Genomic DNA, 20,356 nt, shown 5'->3' with positions numbered 1-20,356 from the left:
ATTTCATGTCTACCGAGCAGTAAAGATAATACACTGAGTGAAACGTGTTACCAAATTCATTGAACCTGGACACACATATGAAAACGTGTTACAAGATTGAGGCACACAGAACCGTTATCATATTGGAAATTGCACATACAAATTTTGTATAATTTTGAGGTCATCTAACCAATGAAATATTTTGCATGGTTATTTATTCGAGAAATCATGTTTGTAAGATTGAAGCAATGAATCAGATCACCGACATAAGAAGTCTATTTATATAGCATGAATTTAGGGTTAGAAATATGTGTGAATGTGAGAAATGTGTGTGCATATGTGTATGAAGAAAGACTTATGTGATACATGAGAAATCATAGATTCTTATGACTGATACAGAGACACAGAGGTCACCGAGAAGGTTATCAATGAATAGTCAAGGAACAGAGTAAACAGAAGGGTTTACCGAGTTACTTTTTGAGTTACCCAGGTATGCTATAGGCAAGGTAATCTTATTTTGAGTACATAGAATCTACTACAACATTTCAGATGTAAAGTTGCAGATATTTGTAAAGTCTTATTGTAATATTTTGAAGTTGTAAGAGAAACCTTTAACAGGGTAAAAGACTCTAATCAAGTCTATAAATTGTAAATCCTCTAACCGTGTGCAACATATATATAGTGTTGCAAAATCCTTTAGCAAGGTAGATCTAACTAATCTTAATACTCCTAACAGGGTAAGCTATTAGAAATAGCTAAATGTAGCTCTAACCGAGCACTCTTTATTATTGCAGTAGTGAAGTTGTGGGTGCCATCCCCACCACATTTTTTCTCTCTAACCAAGAGTTTCTGCATAACCAAAATATATGTGTTATGGAGTGAATCATGTATGATTGTTACTCATTTGTTTTAGCTTTATGTTATGTTACAGTAATTTTTGGTTTATGCATAATAGTAAAGATATTGTTGAGAAAAGGATTTGAAGTACTAATTCACCCCTCCCCTCTTAGTACATTAGCTTTCCATATTGGGCCTAACAATTGGTATCAGAGCTTGAATATTGGAAAAGGGTTTAACTACCTAAAGAGAAAGATCTTATCAATGGAAGGCTATAAACAATCTTGGAGGATTGTGTATCTACAAGAAGAGCTGGATAATGCAAATCAAGTGATTGCAGACATGCAAAGGCAAATGCAAAAATCTCTGAAAGTAAGGAGAAGATTATCTGATGACTTGCAGGATTCTCAAGATTTAGTGGAACAAATCGAGACATCATCTGAGAACAGTATATCTGAAGAAACTGAAGAAATGATTGGAATGTTGAAAGAAAAGAACAAAGCATTGGCTGATCAACTAAAAGCAATGAAAAGAGAACATGAACATTTCAGTACACAGATGACTAAAAATCTAGATGCATTAATGATAGCCAAGGATAAAGCAAGAGATATACAAAGAGAGAAATAAAAACTTGAAGTCTTAGTATCTGATAAGAACGATGAAATCATAAGGCTAACTGGTATTCAACAAAATCTGATAGATCAACTAGGTTATACACATCATGAAGCAAATCTGAAAGATGATGAGAATTAAGCATTGAAACTTGAAGTATCAAGGTTGAGCAATGAACTTGAAACAGAGAAGAAATCCAAGGAAACACTGAAGAAGAGTTATGAAGCATCAAAGATGTTGGATGAGCAACTAAACACAAGATGACCCTACAAAGAAGGAGGACTCGGTTACAAAGGAAAAGACTCTACCGAGAAGGGAATCTGCACTACCGAGAGAGGAGAATCATCAAAACATGCTAGAAAAAGAAATAACATCAAAAGGAAGAAGCCTATTTGCTACTACTGTGGAAATCAAGGTCATACTGCCAACATGTGTCAAATCAGAAAAGGTAAGCAACCGAATACCACTAAGACCAATGGTTATTGTTACAATTGCAATAAATATGGTCACACATCTAATCAATGTAGGACAAAGTCTGTTAACAATTATCAGAAGGCAAAATTCAAAGGGTTTTGTAAAAACTGCAATAGATATGGACATAGTACCGAGAAGTGTTGGTTTAAGCAAAAGAACCACATGTGGTCTGCACACCAAGAAAATACTAGAGGTTACTGAACTCACACAGATCCTTACCAACAATATTCTGTAGTACCATGGGATTACAATACAAGGATATGGTGTGAATGTTGTGGAAGATATGGACATATAAGTGCCAACTTCTTTATAAGGTTTGGAATGAATAACCGAAGATCATGGAGAAATCCTGGTATGGCATGTTTTCATTGTCACAAAGTTGGATACTTGGATGGAGATTGCAAAGATCAACCTAGAGAAGACACTGAGGAAATAAAAGAGAAATTAAAGATGATTTGGAGAAAGAAGGAAATTGTGTGAAATAAAGAAAGCACCTTACCTACCGAGTTAGGTGCTCCCACTCCAAATTAATCGGTAAAGGTATGAAGGGACTGCATTCTCACAAGGTTAAATCTTAAATAGTTCCTATTTTAGTATGTACTGAATTCAAAATCTGCATAGTAAGATGTAGTAGTAAGTTTGAAATTCTATCAAAGTCTTTTGGAGCACTTTACAGGAAAACTGTTAAGTCGGTGAATTCAGGAAGCCTGTCAAGTCGGTATATGAAGGAAATTTGGTTACTCGGTTAAAGCGCAAAAAAAAGGGAAAGAAAGTTAAGTGAACCGAGTGCATTTAATATCTTTGACCTAACTTGCACGGAGCCCGATAAGGTATTTTTGAGTACTTAAAAGGTTTTTCACGGTCATTTTCATTCACTAAGTTTTCAAGAAGCAGAGCAGAGTGAATCAAGGCGATCAAACCATCTTTGAAGAAAAATCTAAGGTATTTACATTGAATCTCATTACATTGCTAAGCTGGTTTACCGAACTCATTAAGTTGTTATTATCTGCTGAGTGTGAAGTGTTTGCTATTTGTTAAGTTCTCAAACCCTAAGGTTCCTGTGTCAATTTTTATCTGAAATCAAAATGGCATCTAAGAACCAAGACCCCATTATTGTCACAAATGTAGAAAAGCCCTCACTAAAATACTCTTTGACTCCCAAAATTGCATCTGAACCGGATGACAAAACTGCTTTTTCACTCATCCCGGATCGAGTCTTGTTAGTCGAGGATGTGAGATTCTTCACAAAATGTCATGTTGAAGAACTCGGTCATGTTGAGATCAAAGATGCATATGATGAATTGTGCACATATGGTAAAATGGATAGCAAGTATGAGCATATCAAAATCAAGGGATTGACTGAAGCCCTAACCTATCCCCGTGTGTTCAAACCCCAGTGGGTCAAGTTTGTACTAAGCCGAGTGCATGATGATTTCATGTGGCTACAAGAGAAACCGTTTAAGATCACTAAAGAAATCATTCATCTGATCACTGGTTATCCTATCTATGATCATGCTCAAGCACAAAAAATGATATCACAAAAGGAATTGATTAGTTTGACTGGAGTTGAATCGGATTACAAAGGTTTGAAGTTGAACAATGTCACTAATCCTGAACTCAAATTTGCCATTAGAGTAATTGGTTACTATTTCTTCCAATTGGCAAGGGAAAATAGTGTACCCTGTGCAGCAGTGGACTTAGCATACAAAATTGTTAAGAAAGGCTTGAAAATTGACTTCTGTGAAGTATTGCGGAAGAACTTGTTTGAAAATCTGAACACAATCAGGAAGCCGAAGAAGAACAACACGACAAATACTCTAAAATTTGGATCACTACTTGTATGTATGTTTTTCTAGTTTGAGAAGTTTTTTCCGACAGTCGGTAAAGTTGTTTGGGAACTACACCAACCAATCACCCATCAGATCAATGACTTCATCAAGAAGTTAGGTGATAACTTTAATGATAGAATGGATGATTACTTCAGCAAGTTCCAAGACAAAATGCATAACAGGTACCGGATTCCACCATAGCTGGTAGAAAAATACAAAGATGAAATATGTTTTGAGGTCGACACCGATTACTGTTATGTGAATGCTGTGGAACCGAGGACTCAATCCTTGTCACCTATGGGTTACGAGATTGATTTTGATATCACACAACAACAAATTGATTCCTATCTATCATTGCCAAGGCATACTACCGAGCTGAGGTATGGAATCTATGAAGAGGTGAAGGAAAAAGTAAAAATGAGCATTGTAGTACCTAAGGCTACAAGAAAAGCTACAAAGATGATTAAGGCATTAATTGAGAAATTTGGAGAAGAGTCTTCCTCCACACCTGTCAAAGGAGTTCTGGCCATCACCGAAGAGAAGACAAAAGCCCAAGAAGCAGCCATAACACTTAGCACCAAATTGCGTAAGGGAAAAGTGTTGAAGAGAAAGAAACATGACACTTCAATGGCCCTACCGACCCCTCCAACAAAGAGACCTAACACAAGGGCATCTGCTGCATCACTGAGTAAGAAACAAAAGACTGTTGCTATTCCTAAGGTAACTAGAACTTACAAGAAATCTACTCGGAGACTCATTTTGCCAAAAGAGTCGAGTGATACCGAATCTGAAGATGCAAATAAATTTCAGATTGTGAAAAGCAAGAAGGTAGATGTACATAGTGTAGAAATTTTTTGTAATAATCTAAAGGAATATGGTGGATTTGGTGGATTTAGATTTGTCAAATATGAATCCAGATCTGCTGATGAAAAGAGGCAAATTGAAGAAACTGTCATTTGCACACTTCTCAAATTCTGAGTGGTCCCATTAGAAGTATGTAATTCTATTCCTAAGGAATTATATGCACATATTGAAACCAGATGGAAATATGCCCTAGACTCAGAGAAACAAATCAGAGAAAGAAGTTTGGTGCATCTCTTTCCTGATATGTCGGTTGATGAAATAAAAGAACATCTGACAAACAACCAAACTCAATTTACAACAAAACAAAAGGCCTTGAAATTGATGAATGGCTTGTATATAGAAGTGGAGAAGGAAACAAAAGAGCAATGGAAGACCATCTTTTGAAGAAAGAATGCTGGTGAACAATCTATAGTGGAAATAGTCGATGTCACCGACCAAGAGCCTGTTGTCACCGAGCAAGACCCTGCTGACACCATTCAAATAGATGAAGATATCATGGATGTAGAGGCACCTGAACAAGAAATGATAGAAGGCAATGCTTATGCAAAACTTGTCTCCAGTGAATCCATTTTGGAACAAGTTCAGCCTTACCCACCGATCAATCAACCTATTACAACCGAAGCTCCTCAGGCTATAGGTGAAGGCACCGAAGGTCAAAAGTCTACAGCAGAAGGTACTTCACAAGAACAAACCTCTCAAGCACCTTCTAGCACGAAAAATGTTACAGCTGAGACACCAAGCACCGAGACATTGAAGAACACTACCAAGGCTAAAGAAACTGACAAAACTGTTGTCTCTACCGAGCAACCTACCGAGGATTCTCATGCCTCTCAAGCTATTGTAGTGGTTCACCTGGTGAAAGGTAAATAAAAGAAGTTGAAAAAGCATAGTTTCAAAATTGATTTATCAAAACCGATAGTGTTGCCCAATGTAGACATCTCCAAATTGAAAGGGCAAGCACTCATTGAATTCGGTGAACTATGCAAAGCAAAGGCCAAACAGGAGAAGCAACTAGCCATACAAAAGAAGAATAAAGTAATTCAGAAGGTAAAGACCTTACTATCAGATATGCTACCTTCAGCTACAGTATCAACCGATGCAGCCATCCATATTCAATTGGATGAACTCCTAAATCAGATTGAGACATCTGGAGTAGATGCATCCGAATACTTGAGGAAACTAAAAGACAAGGAGCTAACTGCTAAAATGATAGAGGAAGTACAAAAATCCATTTCTATTGGCAAGGTAAAACTTGTCAAATTTATTGCTGAGTTGTCCCCTCAACTCAAGCACATTCTTTCATTATTTTAGAAGCTCTGCACATTTTCTTTATTTCTTAAGGACATTAAGAATAAAACAGAAGCAATTGAGAAAGAGATCACCGATCTCTCAAATAAGTTGACCCCTGAGCCCAATTTAGTTCAGAATTTTTATACTAGGCTGCAATAGCTCATGGCTCAACAATTGGAACTGAGGAATGAAGAACACAAGATTAGGATGGACATAATGACACTTCAAACATTATTCCTTCCTCATCTCTCATCCGTTCAAGCACAGCTAAACCGAGCCACTTATCTCTCTACTACACAAGAGGGAAGCACTTTAGATGGCTTAATTTCATTATTGGCTGATATTAATGCACATAGTTCTTTAATGGACAATGTAAAGGATGCACTCTCTGTCGCTCTCACCGAAGCTAAGACAAAGTACAAATCCATTTTTGATCAGTTGCCAGCTCCCAATGGTAACTAAATTTTGATGTTTGTCAAAAAGGGGGAGTATATCAGAGTATATCATCAAGAGTGTATAGTATTCAAAGTATCAAACAACCAGAGTGTAGTATACAGGGGGAGTATACCGAGTAGAGAATGAGTAGAATATGCAGAGTATCCAAGAGCAGTGAATCGAGCAATGAATAGAGGAAAGAACAGTGATTACAGAGTTTTGTACAACATATTGATAAGGGGAGTATATTTGATTATACTATTTCAATGACTAATGTATATACTACATGTTTAGTCAAATTTTGTAAAGTATATAGATTTTTGAGTAATGACTTTGAAAGTAGTTTTGTCAAACATCTCAACTAATGTCAAAAAGGGAGATTGTTACTACTTATCAAATTGCCATTAGTTTTATATACAAAGTCATTCTATATACTCTAGTCAGTTACCACTACCAAAATATTTAGTCGGTATGAACAGCCTAGTCGGTTATAGAAGGAAAATAGTCACAAAGCCCATTATACACCGAGCTGTCTACCGAGTGTTATTTCATGTCTACCGAGCAGTAAAGATAATACACCAAGTGAAACATGTTACCAGATTCATTGAACTTGGACACACATATGAAAACGTGTTACAAGATCGAGGCACATAGAACCGTTATCATATTGGAAATTGCACATACAGATTTTGTATAATTTTGAGGTCATCTAACCAATGAAATATTTTGCATGGTTATTTATTCGAGAAATCATGTTTGTAAGATCGAAGCAATGAATCAGATCACCGACTTAAGAAGTCTATTTATACAACATGAATTTAGGGTTAGAAATATGTGTGAATGTGAGAAATGTGTGTGCATATGTGTATGAAGCAAGACTTATGTGATACATGAGAAATCATAGAGTATTATGACTGTTATAGAGACACAGAGGTCACCGAGAAGGTTATCAGTGAACAGTCAAGGAACAGAGTAAACAGAAGGGTTTACCGAGTTACTTTATGAGTTATCGAGGTATGCTATAGGCAAGGTAATCTTATTTTGAGCACATAGAATCTACTACAGCATTTTAGATGTAAAGTTGCAGATATTTGTAAAGTCTTATTGTAATATTTTGAAGTTGCAAGAGAAACCTTTAATAGGGTAAAAGACTCTAATCAAGTCTATAAATTGTAAATCCTCTAACCAAGTGCAACATATATATAGTGTTGTAAAATCCTTTAGCAAGGTAGATCTAACTGATCTTAATACTCTTAACAGGGTAAGCTATCAGAAATAGCTAAATGTAGCTCTAACCAAGCACTCTTTATTATTGCAGTAGTGAAGTTGTGGGTGCCATCCCCACCACAGTTTTTCTCTCTAACCAAGAGTTTCTGTGTAACCAAAATATATGTGTTATGGAGTGAATCATGTATGATTGTTACTCATTTGTTTTAGCTTTATGTTATGTTACAATAATTTTTGGTTTATGCATAACAGTAAAGATATTGTTGAGAAAAGGATTTGAAGTACTGATTCACCCCTCCCCTCTTAGTACATTAGCTTTCCATATTAGGCCTAACAGTTTGTGGCATCAATAATTTGGCCACTTGAACCACCATTACTTGCAATAGCTCAGTCAACAAGACATGGTTTCAAGGTTGCCATCTATTCGATTTTCTGACGGAGTTTTCCAGGCATGAATTTTTGGTAAGCATATTGAGGAGATGTATGATAAAGATAAAGCATATAGAGAGATACACAACTATTGTAGTTGATAAATAGTGACTTGGCCAAACCATTTCCACAACAATCCTTCAGTAGAGATAGATATGTCTTGACATTTATTGATGACTTTTCTAGATATACATGGGTTTACTTTCTCAAACAAAAGTCTAAGTTATTTGAGAATTTTATAGATTTCAAAGCTTTTGTAGAGAAACAATCTAGGAAGTTCATCAAGATTATGCATACTTATAGTTGGGGTGAATATCTTAACAACCAATTTGAAGAATTTTTTGCTTCAAAAGGTATCAACATGTAGCACATAGTTCCATATAGTCCTTAGCAAAATGGTGTCACAAAATCCAAGAATAGGTCCTTGATGGAGATGGCCAATTGTATGATTCATTCCAAGTCTTTGGAACCTCAGTACTGGGAAGAGGTTATCGACTATCCATTTTACATCTAGAACCAAGTTCCTCACAAAGCTATAAAGGGAGTAACTCCTTTTCAATTTTGGACTAGTCAAAACCCCATAGTTAAGAACTTTAGAGTGTTTGGTTCTCTTGCATTGACCCACATTCGAGAAAATAAACACAAGGATATGATGGATCTATAGAGAAATCCTTGCATATTTGTTGGATATCCAGATGATGTCAAAGGGTATTGAATTCTCCATCCCTCTACTCATGAGTTTTTCATTGAGAGGAGTGTTTGTTTTGAGAGTTTTTCTAGTTCTTCTCATACCATTTCTCCATCCACAATAACATTGGAGATATTGCATCATGATGATATTTCTTCAAAGGATACTTATCCTCCTAATATTCATGAGGAGTCTTCTTCCTCTAGTTTAGATGGTGATAATGATGATGAGAATTCACATTCCTCTCCTAGTCATCATTTAGAGGTTGATGATTCTCCTCGAAAGTCTCTAGCCTTAGTGGCTCTTTGGTCTAAAAACAAATTGAGTCAGTAGGAAATAAGCCTGGTGATACATCAGATATTAGAAGAACAAGGTCACAATTTCAGCAAGTTCCACATCTCTTCATTACTATAGCTTCTGATCCACAATCTTTTCGAGAAGCTTCATGTATTCTCAAGCGGGATGGTGCAATGCAAGAAGAGTTGAATTTGTTTGATAGGAATCACACATGGGATTTAGTTCCTCTTCCTAAGGGAAGGAAATTTGTTTGATGGAAGTAGACCTATCGAACAAAATTCGCAATAGATGGGTCAATTGATAAGTATAATGCTTTCTTGGTAGCTTACTCTGAGACTTTTGCTCTAGTTGCTAAGATGAATTCCATCCGATTTGTCTGTGATATAGCTGCAACCCATTGTTGAGAAGTTCATCAGATGGATGTGAAGAGTGCATTTCCTCATGGTGACCTTCAAGAGGAAATCTACATGGAGCAACCACAAGGGTTTGTTCAGGATCCTTCACTTGTGTACTGACTTTGAAAGTCTCTCTATGGCCTTAAACATGCTCCTTGAGCTTGGTATGACAATATGGACTCATTCCTTTTGGTAGTTGGTTTCAATTGATGCCATTATAATCCAAACATATACATTCTACAATAGGATGAAACTCTCACTTTTTTGGATCTCTATGTTGATGACTTGTTGATAACAATGAGTCACTCATCCACCATCAAGGTAGTTAAAACTCCTCTACATGATATATTTTTGATGTCAGACTTGGTTCTTTTGCACTACTTCTTGGGGATTAGGATTACTTAGTCATCTTCAAGTATCTTCCTTAGACAACCCAAGAGTACACTTTATATTCTCTCTAGATTTCACATGGCTGACTATAAGCCTGCATTGATTCTATTTTTGTCAGAGGTCAAACTTGAGGATAAGATCTTTTCTTCCTTGGTTGATGGCACTTTATACCAACAACTTGTTGGGAGTGTCTTCTACTTGTCTCATATGAGATTGGACATTTCATATGTTGTGGCTATGGTCTCTCGATTCATGCAAGATCCACTTGAGTTGCATTGGAAATTAGCTAAGTGGATCCTCTACTACATTCAGGGTACTCACAATTATGGAATCCAGTATGCAACAGGTGTGGATACTAACTTGGTTGGATATAAAAATTTAGATTGGGCATGTGATTCTCAAGATCAGAAGTCCACTTTAGGGTATTTATTCTCACTTGGTTCTGGTCTAGTTTGTTGGTTGAGCAAGATGCAGTCTAAAATTTCTCTTTCATCAATAGAGGCTGAGTATCAAGGGGAAGTCAGTGTTACCACTGAGGCTACTTGGATTTAGAATTTTCTCGCTGAGTTTGGTATTCCAATCAGAAAGCCTATCATCATCTTTTGTGGTAATCAAAGTGCTATATAGATCTCAAGAAATCTAATACATCACCAAAGGATAAAACACATTGAGATACATATGCACTACATAAGGGAGTTAATTTAGGAAGGCATCATTTATCTTAAGTATTGTTTTACATTAGAGAAAAATGCAGACATTTTCACCAAACCCTTCACCGAAAGCAAGTTCCTTCATTTGTGATCTTTGCTTGGGATACAACAGGTCTCTACTTCAGGAGGGGCTTCTTTTTCCTTCATTCTTTCTCTCTCTTTTTAAAGGGGGGCTATTCCCCTTATGGTGGGGATTCTTCTTTTGGGGGGATAGCTGTGTACATGGGTACCTAACATGGCCTCATTTGTCATGACCCATCTTTTCACTCACCTAAGCTACGCTTAAGAGGGGTGTTAGTGTACTTTTAAAATTTTTTCCTTATGTTAGAGAGTATTTATTTTTCCCACATATATATTATTTAAGTTTGCTTAGGTTATTAGGAGTGGTTAATATGAAGACACATGGCAAAATACATTAACTACAAGTTTAACTTTCCATCTCACATGGGTAGTTGAGTTACACACATTCTTTTGGCTTGTTGTGGCACCTCTCACAACAACTATTTTGTCATTTCCTAAGTGGGTTATGGGGTAGTTGGGTTTCTCACCCACTTTTGGCCTTATGTGCCAACTTTTTCAACTCCTTTCTTGTCTTCATGTGAGGAGGTGATGCCACATGTTTTGACATTTACCAAAAAGGTAAAACCTCCCACCTTTTATGGGGAATAGGATTTAATGCACCCCTTGGATGTATATGCTATTATTCTTTTATATAATAAGAACTATACTCTCACCTTCACTAAATCAATGATAGCTTGGTGAGAGTCTTCTCTAAATTCTCTTATTTGTCTCTATTTCTATCTCATATTAGATTTCTCTTCATTCAACTATTTTAATCTTCGATCATCTATTGCTTGGAGTTGCATGTGATCTACAACCAACATGAGATCCTAGCTCAGTTCTCACTTCTCACAAAATCTAACAAACCCACTTGAAGCAGCATCAACACTCATGATGATGAAATTAGAGAAGGGTCAAATAAAATTGTTGATCTTGGTAAAAGTATTATAACTCATTTTAGTTTCCTAAAGAAGAATGTTGTCCGTATTCAACTCTTTCAACATATTTTTAACCAAAATTTGTTTATGGCAACCGTTTAGTCCCGTAATGTTCCATGAATTGACAATCATTTCTTTTGGTTCCAGGACCAGACTTTCTCAAAGGTACTTTGGCTACCATTAGCCACATCTCTAGCTGCATTGAACTGTGTCACATCTCTTGTTTAATTTTTTCCCATTTTTGAATCCTTCCCTATATCTACCAACTTCCTAACACCTTTAGTAAAAGTGTCAGACCAAGGGACTTCTATTAAAGGCACACATGGAGAGACAAACCTCTTCATTCCCTTCAAGTTAGCAGCTAGAGGCATAGGAACCCAGTCATGTAAATGAGTGATCTATTGGATTGACACTAAGGAGAGACTCACTAGATAGGGAAGCCCCTTGAGGAAGTCTGAAATCACAAAAGGAACAATGTCCAAAATGGGGAGTGCCAGGTTAGAGTCCTTAGACTCACCAATGACCAGAGAACTTGAATCCACTGGGGTATTTTGAAGAGAAAGCATGACCTCCAAGGAGACTTTAGGAGGAGAGTCCAAGATCCTAGGAAAATGATCTCTATCCTGATTGAGAGCCAAAGGGAGTGAAGTCTCTGTACTCATTGATTTCTCAAAAGCTAGATTTATATCATCCACCCTCTTTAAAGAATAGCTTGAATAAAATCTAGAACCGAACACCTCTCCACCTAGGTTGGGCTTCAATGGGCCTATACCTTTTGCCTTAAACAAAACACCATTGCAACCACCCTTCTAGAAATGAATACTAAGATGACCCATTGAGGAAAAAATCTGGCAATAGGGGGTCAAGTTTTCATACTCATTCTACTAGATATAAGAACCTAGACACAAATTCAACTCAATCAAAATAGTTAAAGAGGTGCTAGGCACCACACCAATGTAAAATTAAGAAAACACTAACCTAGATCTATTCTTAGTAACTAACTTCAAAGAGATATACTGTCCAAATTAGTTCACTATACAAATAATAATTTCTTCATCCTAAAACGCAAGAGGAAATCTTGAGAGATGAATGCAAGTAGGAATAGCCCCTTCGATAAGTTAATGTTTGAACCCTAGTCACCACTTATAAAGGGGGAGTTGTTTCTTGCCTGAGAACCAAGGCTCTGAAGAGAAGATATGAATAGTCTTTCTTAAGGGAGAAGGAGAAGCAAAACATACCTTTAGGTAGGGTATAAATAAAGGACTTCCCTTCAAAGTCCACTTAACTGTTGTCCACTTCTAAACCATAGAAATCTCCAACCTTCTACCCAAGAACTTACCTACAAGAGGGGTTTCCATTTTAACTAACGAGCAGTCCAAAGAAGTATCTTTGATATTCAGACATGTTCCCTTGTTAGTGTACTCCATGACAACCCCATCCGTAGGAATAAAATTCTTGCTATTAAAAAGGTCCTTCTAGCTACTCTAGGGAATGTTTCCCTTTGTTTCCTTCGAAGAAGGAAAGGACCCACTTTTTCCCATCTCCTTGTTGATATTCTGCAGAAGAGGAACACCCACAAAGTCCCCACTCCCAACAAAAGTTTCTTTTTCGACCAGGATTTTATAGAAAAAGAGAAGACAAGCCACACGATAAGGCATGTCCTAAGCTCACATAAGGAAGGGTCCTAGATTCTCAAAAAACCTATCCTTCTCCTCAACCTACATGCTTACATCTGTTGCACCATCTTTAGAAAATTCTCGCCCTCCGCTCATATAAGCTCATTTCAAAACATTTAAATTGTATGAAAATTTAGGTCATCATTAGGATAATATAATTTTTTATGTGGTGGTTTCATTATAAAATTTATTAGGAGCATTTGCTTTTAGATATTGTTTTATCTTAAATTTTAGGTCAATTTTATGGTAAATATAATAAAAAAGGTGTATTATTTGAGAAGTTAATTTCTACTTTGAAATGGACAATTTTACATATTAATGTATTATGTTGTAAACCCTATTAAAATCTACATATCTATAAGAATTATACAATTAAAATATATAAAATCAATAGGGTGGCTGCAAGAAGTTGAGTCCCACTTTTGGGCAAAAAGTGGAAGTGTTTTTTCTGTTTTTCAAATTTTATGTCGATTGATGTCAAAATTTGATGCACTTAGAGATTGAATCTCAAAAAACTTCATTACTAGAAAATATAGTGCTCAGAGTCTACTTTTCAAATATGTAATTTATTTTAATACCCACATGGTAGAAATCTGTTTTTAGTAGGCATGTTTAAAAACTAGTTTTTCAAAATGCCTGTTTCAGGACCATACCACGCATGTGTACGACCACCCTTTTTTGATGCAAATAAATCAATTTTTGCAAATCCTTTTGGGAAATGATACCTAAGAAACCAAATATTGATGAGAATATTTTTTCTTATTTTTTTATTGAATATATTTTTTTTAATTAATTTTTAACTGACAATAAAGTATATTTTCAAAACATCAGGTGTACGACCACCATAATTTGATGAAAATTTCATATTTTTCAATTTTTTTTTTAATATTCAAAAGAATTGTATGTAGATTTATGCCATATAATTTATTTTTCTAAAATCCTAAAAACCAAAAAGTTATTAAAGTTTTAGTGAACCTTGGTATTTTAGGTTTAGGTTTCACTTTTGATTAATAAATAATACAAAAATAGTAAAAGTAATCTTATCACTATAAAATTTACATTTCTGAAATCAAGACGCTGAAAGCTCTAATGGGTTTTTGTTTCGTCAAAAAATTCAATCAGAAAGACCCTCAAAAAATTAGGCCAAGGTAGAAATCTAATGTCGTTTTACCTTAGTCATTTTTTTGGAGGTCCAAGCATAGGCTTGGTGAGACCAAGCCTATCCTGAAGCAAAAAAAAAAAAGCTAAGGAATGTTTCCAGCCCCTAATTTTAAAAAACGGGCGCCCGTTTCGCTCTGTACTGTTGAAAGTGAAACGGGCGCCCGTTTTCAAAAACAGGCACCCGTTTCTGAAAAGATCCGTTGGGCCAGACTCTAGCCCACAAGCACAAATCCCAATGATTGAATGATTTTTCAATCATTGGCTGACAGGTACGATCTGCAAAGAGAATGTTTTGATTAATCATTCTCTTTGTTTGTCTTATTGTCGATTTGGTAAGGAGATTGATTCGAATTCAAATTTTGGTGTAGCCATGGGATCAAATCAACGTAGGAAGAGGCAAAGGAAGGCTCTGACAACTGAGGAGATTGCAACAAATAGGGAGAAGGAGACAATGCATCAATGAGAGAGAAGATCAAGAATGAGACAAGGAGCTTCAAGTTCCACAATCATTTTAGAAGAGGAGAACATCAATGAGACCATAAATGCTGATGAAGGAAACACAATAGAACCATTTAATTTAGGTGCATCTTCTAATCCATTATTGGATACATGTATGTCTTCACAGCCCTATGTTTTTTCTCATGAAGAAATTGGTGATTTAGTAGAAGCAGGTTACTTATTAAATGAAATTCTAATTGCAAATCAAACCCCAAATGAAATTAGAAGTCAAGTTGAAAGTGAAATTGAAATCCAATTTGAAACGCCAACTGAAACTAGATCTCAACTTGAAACTGAAATTGAAACCAAATTTGAAACTCCAAATGAAATTGAAAATCTACCTACAACTAAAACCAATAATGTGCATGTAGACATGGAAACACCAATTGAAAATGAAACATGTTTGAATGATAATCAAATGAATGAAAATTTTGAAATTAAAAGTGATGTACTAGACAACCTTCCTGGCTTGGTTTCATGGAGACAGATTACGACACATGCAAATAGATTGTTTAGAAATTTTTTTTATAATAAGAAATTTGGGTTTCAATGTCAATTAATGGTACAACTAATTAAAATGACTAAAATGCGAAAAGTGATGAAGAAGTTAGGCTTTTATGTCAAACCCAAGAAGAAGGAGGAGCCTTTAAAACAAGTTGTATTGACTGTTGCTAGTGCCTTTGATACAATTGGAAAGAAAAGTTGTTCTAAAGATAAAAATGCGGCACGATGGGCAATAACAACAACTTTAGTAAGGCAAACAACTTCTAATAAAAGAATTATGAGTAACATAAGTGGATATCTTAATATTCATCGCAAAACTTTGTCAAGAGCTGTAAAAAGAAGAGTTAATTTTGAAAGTGATTCGGCAAACAAATTGTGGACTTTTAGTGGTAGACTACCAAGATCTGATATGAAACTTACTGGTGAAGTAAAAAATTTGATCAAAAAATTCTTGCACGATAATACGAGAGTATCACCTAATGTTAGAGATGTTCTTAAATTAAGAGTTGGGTCAAAAATTCGTGATCCACATCCAAAACACCTATTGGACATGACTCAAACTGAATTGTATAAATTTTTTTTGGATGATAAGGTGTTGACTATTAGCATTTGTCAAAGGTCTTTGGAAAAGTTTAAACATTGGTATGTTCGAATTAACAAGGAAAGAGTCACATGTTGTTGCAAAACTCATGTTCAATTTCGCTACCATTATGATGTATTTCGATATATACGTGTTACCATGCATAGTAATGGAATGTTCCAAGAATGTGGTATAAATATACCACTTGAAACTATAAAGGAGTTTATTTCAAGTTTGTTTGCAACCCACTAAATGAACAAAATTTCCTTTTCAATGCATGTGTTTCTGGTGTATGTGATATATGTGGCAATCTTGCATTGTTGGATGAATGTTTGCATGAAAATATTTCAAATGATTTTGGACAACAATTAATTGATGTTAAAAGATTTAAAACTATTGAGTATCCACTGAAGGATGGAAAGGTTGGAAAACGATGCAATCTAATCACTGAAAAAGTTAGTGTTCATGCATTTATGAATGAATTCAAGAGTAACATCATACCTAAATATGTTAAACACACTCAAAATGCTAGATGGCTCGATGGTCAGTTTCGAATATGTAAGGATACATTTCCTATTGGTAGTATACTTTTGGTTGTTGACTTTGTAGAGAACTACACGGTTGCACCACAAGATGAGGTACAATCACAATACTACAATTCAGTGCAGGTATCAATTTTTGTCCATATTATCTATAGGCATGCACCAGATAGTACACAAGAGGATCACAAAATTTTGAGAGAGTACCATTTCTATATGAGTGATAATAAATTACACTCATTTGAGTTTGTCCAACTTTGCTTCAAGACCTTTTTTTAGAATTTGAGGGAGAGAGAAATTCAGATGACACAACATCTAATATGGTCTGATAATTGCACATGGCAATTCAAGAATGCTAGAATGTTTTATTGGTTGAGTAGGATTCATAAGAAAACTAATATTGAACACATTTGGAGTTTTTTTGAGGCTAGACATGGGAAAGGAGAACATGATGGTGCCGGTGCATGTGTTAAGAGAGCCCTTTGCAGAGAGCAACTCAAATTCGAGGAAAAGACTAAATTTAAAAATGCAAGTGCAATTGTGGATTGGTGTAGTGCAAATTTATCCATAGGATCAAGTCAGAACTCTACAATTAGACATTTCTTCTGGCTAGTTAAAGAGGATAATATCCTTCCAAGATATGATTGTGATACAATAAATGGGTCAGCTAGATGGCATTCATTTAAGAGTTATAATTCTAACACTTGGACTATATGGACTAGAGAGCTTGCATGTTTTTGTCAATTTTGTGTTGCAGGTGAATGGGAAGAATGCGAGAATATGGAATGGGTCGAAGAATGGCAACACAAATCCTTAACACCTACTGAGACACAATATGAAGATGTTAGAAGAAATGAAGACCCCGATCATGCATTTGCATCAGAAGATTATGATCGTGTTTCAGACCTCATACAACCTGGTAATTTAATTCAATTTATTGTTTATAACTTTAAATTATATATTTTTATGTATTGTCATATAATTTATGATTACATATTTGAATTATAAATTCTAACAAGTTTTATTTCTACACATTGTACTTAAATTTGTTTTATAGGACATGTGTATGCTGTTGTTGCACTTGAGGATAATGATGAGCAGGTTGAGTATTGGCTAGATAGATGTGTAGAGCCTAAGAAAAAGTTGATATGTGATCAAGTAGATGATGATGGTTTTCAGTATCCAGTTGGGTCTGTTGTGGTGGTTGGTACATGGCTATGCAAATACTTAACAAGAAGGAATGGCTTACTAGCTTATGAAGAATACCAATTAGAAAAGAAGATTATACACTATTCTCATTTGGTGGTGGCAACAAACATCAAATTAGAAAGATACAAAGGTAGACCCGCTAATAAGGTATTGTGGACACTTTTAGTAGAAGAGCATGAGGCAATCATAGATGCATTGCAGAAGAGAGAGGATGTAGATGGTACATTAGGTTGAATCAAATTTATATGCATGTAAGTTTGTGTTACTTGAGTGAACTCTTTTATATTTAATCATGATAATTGTTTTTCTTTGTCCCTTTAACATTGTATTTGTCTACATTTGATACAATTTTGGTTTCATAAACAACATTGTATTAGTTATCTTCTTAATGTTATTTTGTGCACATTGTAATTGTGTTACAATTGAATTCTAATTTTTTATGATATATTTATTTTATTGTAATCTCTTCATATATTAATTGTAAGTTCAAAGATAGAATTATGTCTTAAATATGACTTGACTCTATATTTATCATTGTATGACAAATCTATATTTATAGTGTACTTTTTTATTTTAGTACCATGAAGTCCATGCTTTTCATACCACTACTATCCGCACTAATAAACCATCAATACACTAGTAAAGTAGTGTGGTCAACTTAAGAGAAAAGTCGATACTATGTTTGTAGCTTCTTAATAATTTGGTTAGCCTTAGTTCCATCAATCTATTGGATTCCTCTATGAGATTCATTTATAATTAATAATCCTTTTATATAATCATGAAAATCATGATTCCTTTATGAGATTCATTTATAATTAATAAGTCAATACTTGTGTGAACTCTTTTAAATATTTAATAATGATAAGTGTTTTTCTTTGTCCCTTTCACATTGTATTTGTCTACATTTGATACAATTTTGGTTTCATAAACAATATTGTATTAGCTATCTTATTCTTAATGTTATTTTGTGCACATTGAATTATAAACTGTTGCACTATAAGATGATCAATCACAATGTTAATATATAAAGTCATAAATAGATCACATAACAAGTCATAAATAAAAAGTCCTATATACAATCACATAACAATTCTTGATGACATAATAACAAGTCTTGAAATAATAATTTAATAAGGAAATGACATTAAAACAAGTCCAAATAACATAATAACAAAGCAATGTATCACATATATAATCACTAGAGTGCGCCAAATCACATAACATGACCTGATATATAATAGCAAGGAAATGACATAATAAAAAGTCCTATATATTACAAGGAATTTAATATTGCATTGTAAATTATACAAATAAATTTGTACCTCTGTAGGCTGATCATCGTCTGCCCATAAGAGATCAACATATGAAGAGATGACATCAGCATGTGCAGCCTCCTCAACATCATCGTAACCACCATGGGCGGCATCGGCATCATCAAAATCACCATCTCCTCCAGGGGCAGCCTCACTCTGTGGACCCCTACTTACATCCCCACAACTTGTGCAAACATGTGCTAAGCAAGGGGCAACCCTCACCTCCCGCAACTGCTATACCAAATTGCTCGATAGGGCACTCAATGAACCTAGAGCAGAATCCGCTGCTCGATGATGGGCAGGTGCTGGAACAACTGGTGATGGAAGAGGAACCAATGGATCATCGCACACACGGTTTCTAACCCTGTTGCTCAATTTTTCTCCTGGCCTATCCTGGGGCATGCCTCTCCCAACCCCCTGAAACGATCTAATATCAAAGTAATTGGGCTTTTTGCCCAATTCAAATTCTACCCATAATTTCTTCAAAAAATACATCAGGACCTCATGATTGGAGTGTGGTGGATGATCAAAGACCATCCACCACCACTCCCAAAAGTGGCTAGAAATGCCCGGGTGCCTACACCATCGAATAGAGATCCGTGGCTTCTTTGGATCTATCTCTTCATCCATCTTAGGGCTCACAAAATATTTTTTCAAATCTATTTTTTTAATTTTTAAGTCATTAACTTGTTTGTATGTGAGGCCATCTGCGTAAAATGCACGCAATCCCTCACACCAGCTACGATAGCTATCTAGCTCGCTATCTAATGCCTGCACAGACTGTACAATGCCTCGCATACTATCTGCAAGGCGTAACAACTGAGGGGGTGGATGAGGCTCATGCCTAATAGTGTGAATATCTCTAATCAAGCATCAATATTTGTCCTAATTGTCTGTCGCAACTGATCTAGTGGAGGTGGTGGTGGTGGTGGTGGTGGTGGTGGAGGTGGAGGTGGAGGTGGAGGTGGAGGGGGTGGAGGTGGTGCTATACCTAATAGCTCATCTATCTCAAACTCATCCATCATGTGAAAATAATCTGCATATATATACAAACATGAAAATTTACAATTACAATTACAAACATGAAAAATTACAATTACAATTACAAACATGAAAATTTGCAAACTTGAAAATTTACAATTACAATTACAAACATGAAAATTTACAATTACAAACTATTTAATTTACATTTCACCTTCCAAAAAAACTTATAATTAAATACAATTTAGCAACTTAAATATAAAAAAGGAAACTCACATAGATCTATAATATTATTAATAGGTGGGTAATAATAAGCATCATTTAAGAAATATTATCCACTTAAATCAAAGTATAAGAAAAATTCTACAAAATAAAACATCATAATGCCCATGCAACTCAAACAATAATTTTTAACATCTAAAGATGAATTAGTATAAGTTC

Source organism: Cryptomeria japonica, chromosome 4, assembly GCF_030272615.1.
Source record: "Cryptomeria japonica chromosome 4, Sugi_1.0, whole genome shotgun sequence".
Lineage (NCBI taxonomy): Eukaryota > Viridiplantae > Streptophyta > Pinopsida > Cupressales > Cupressaceae > Cryptomeria > Cryptomeria japonica.
The sequence above is the reverse complement of the archived record's forward strand: the minus strand, read 5'-3'. Positions refer to the sequence as shown.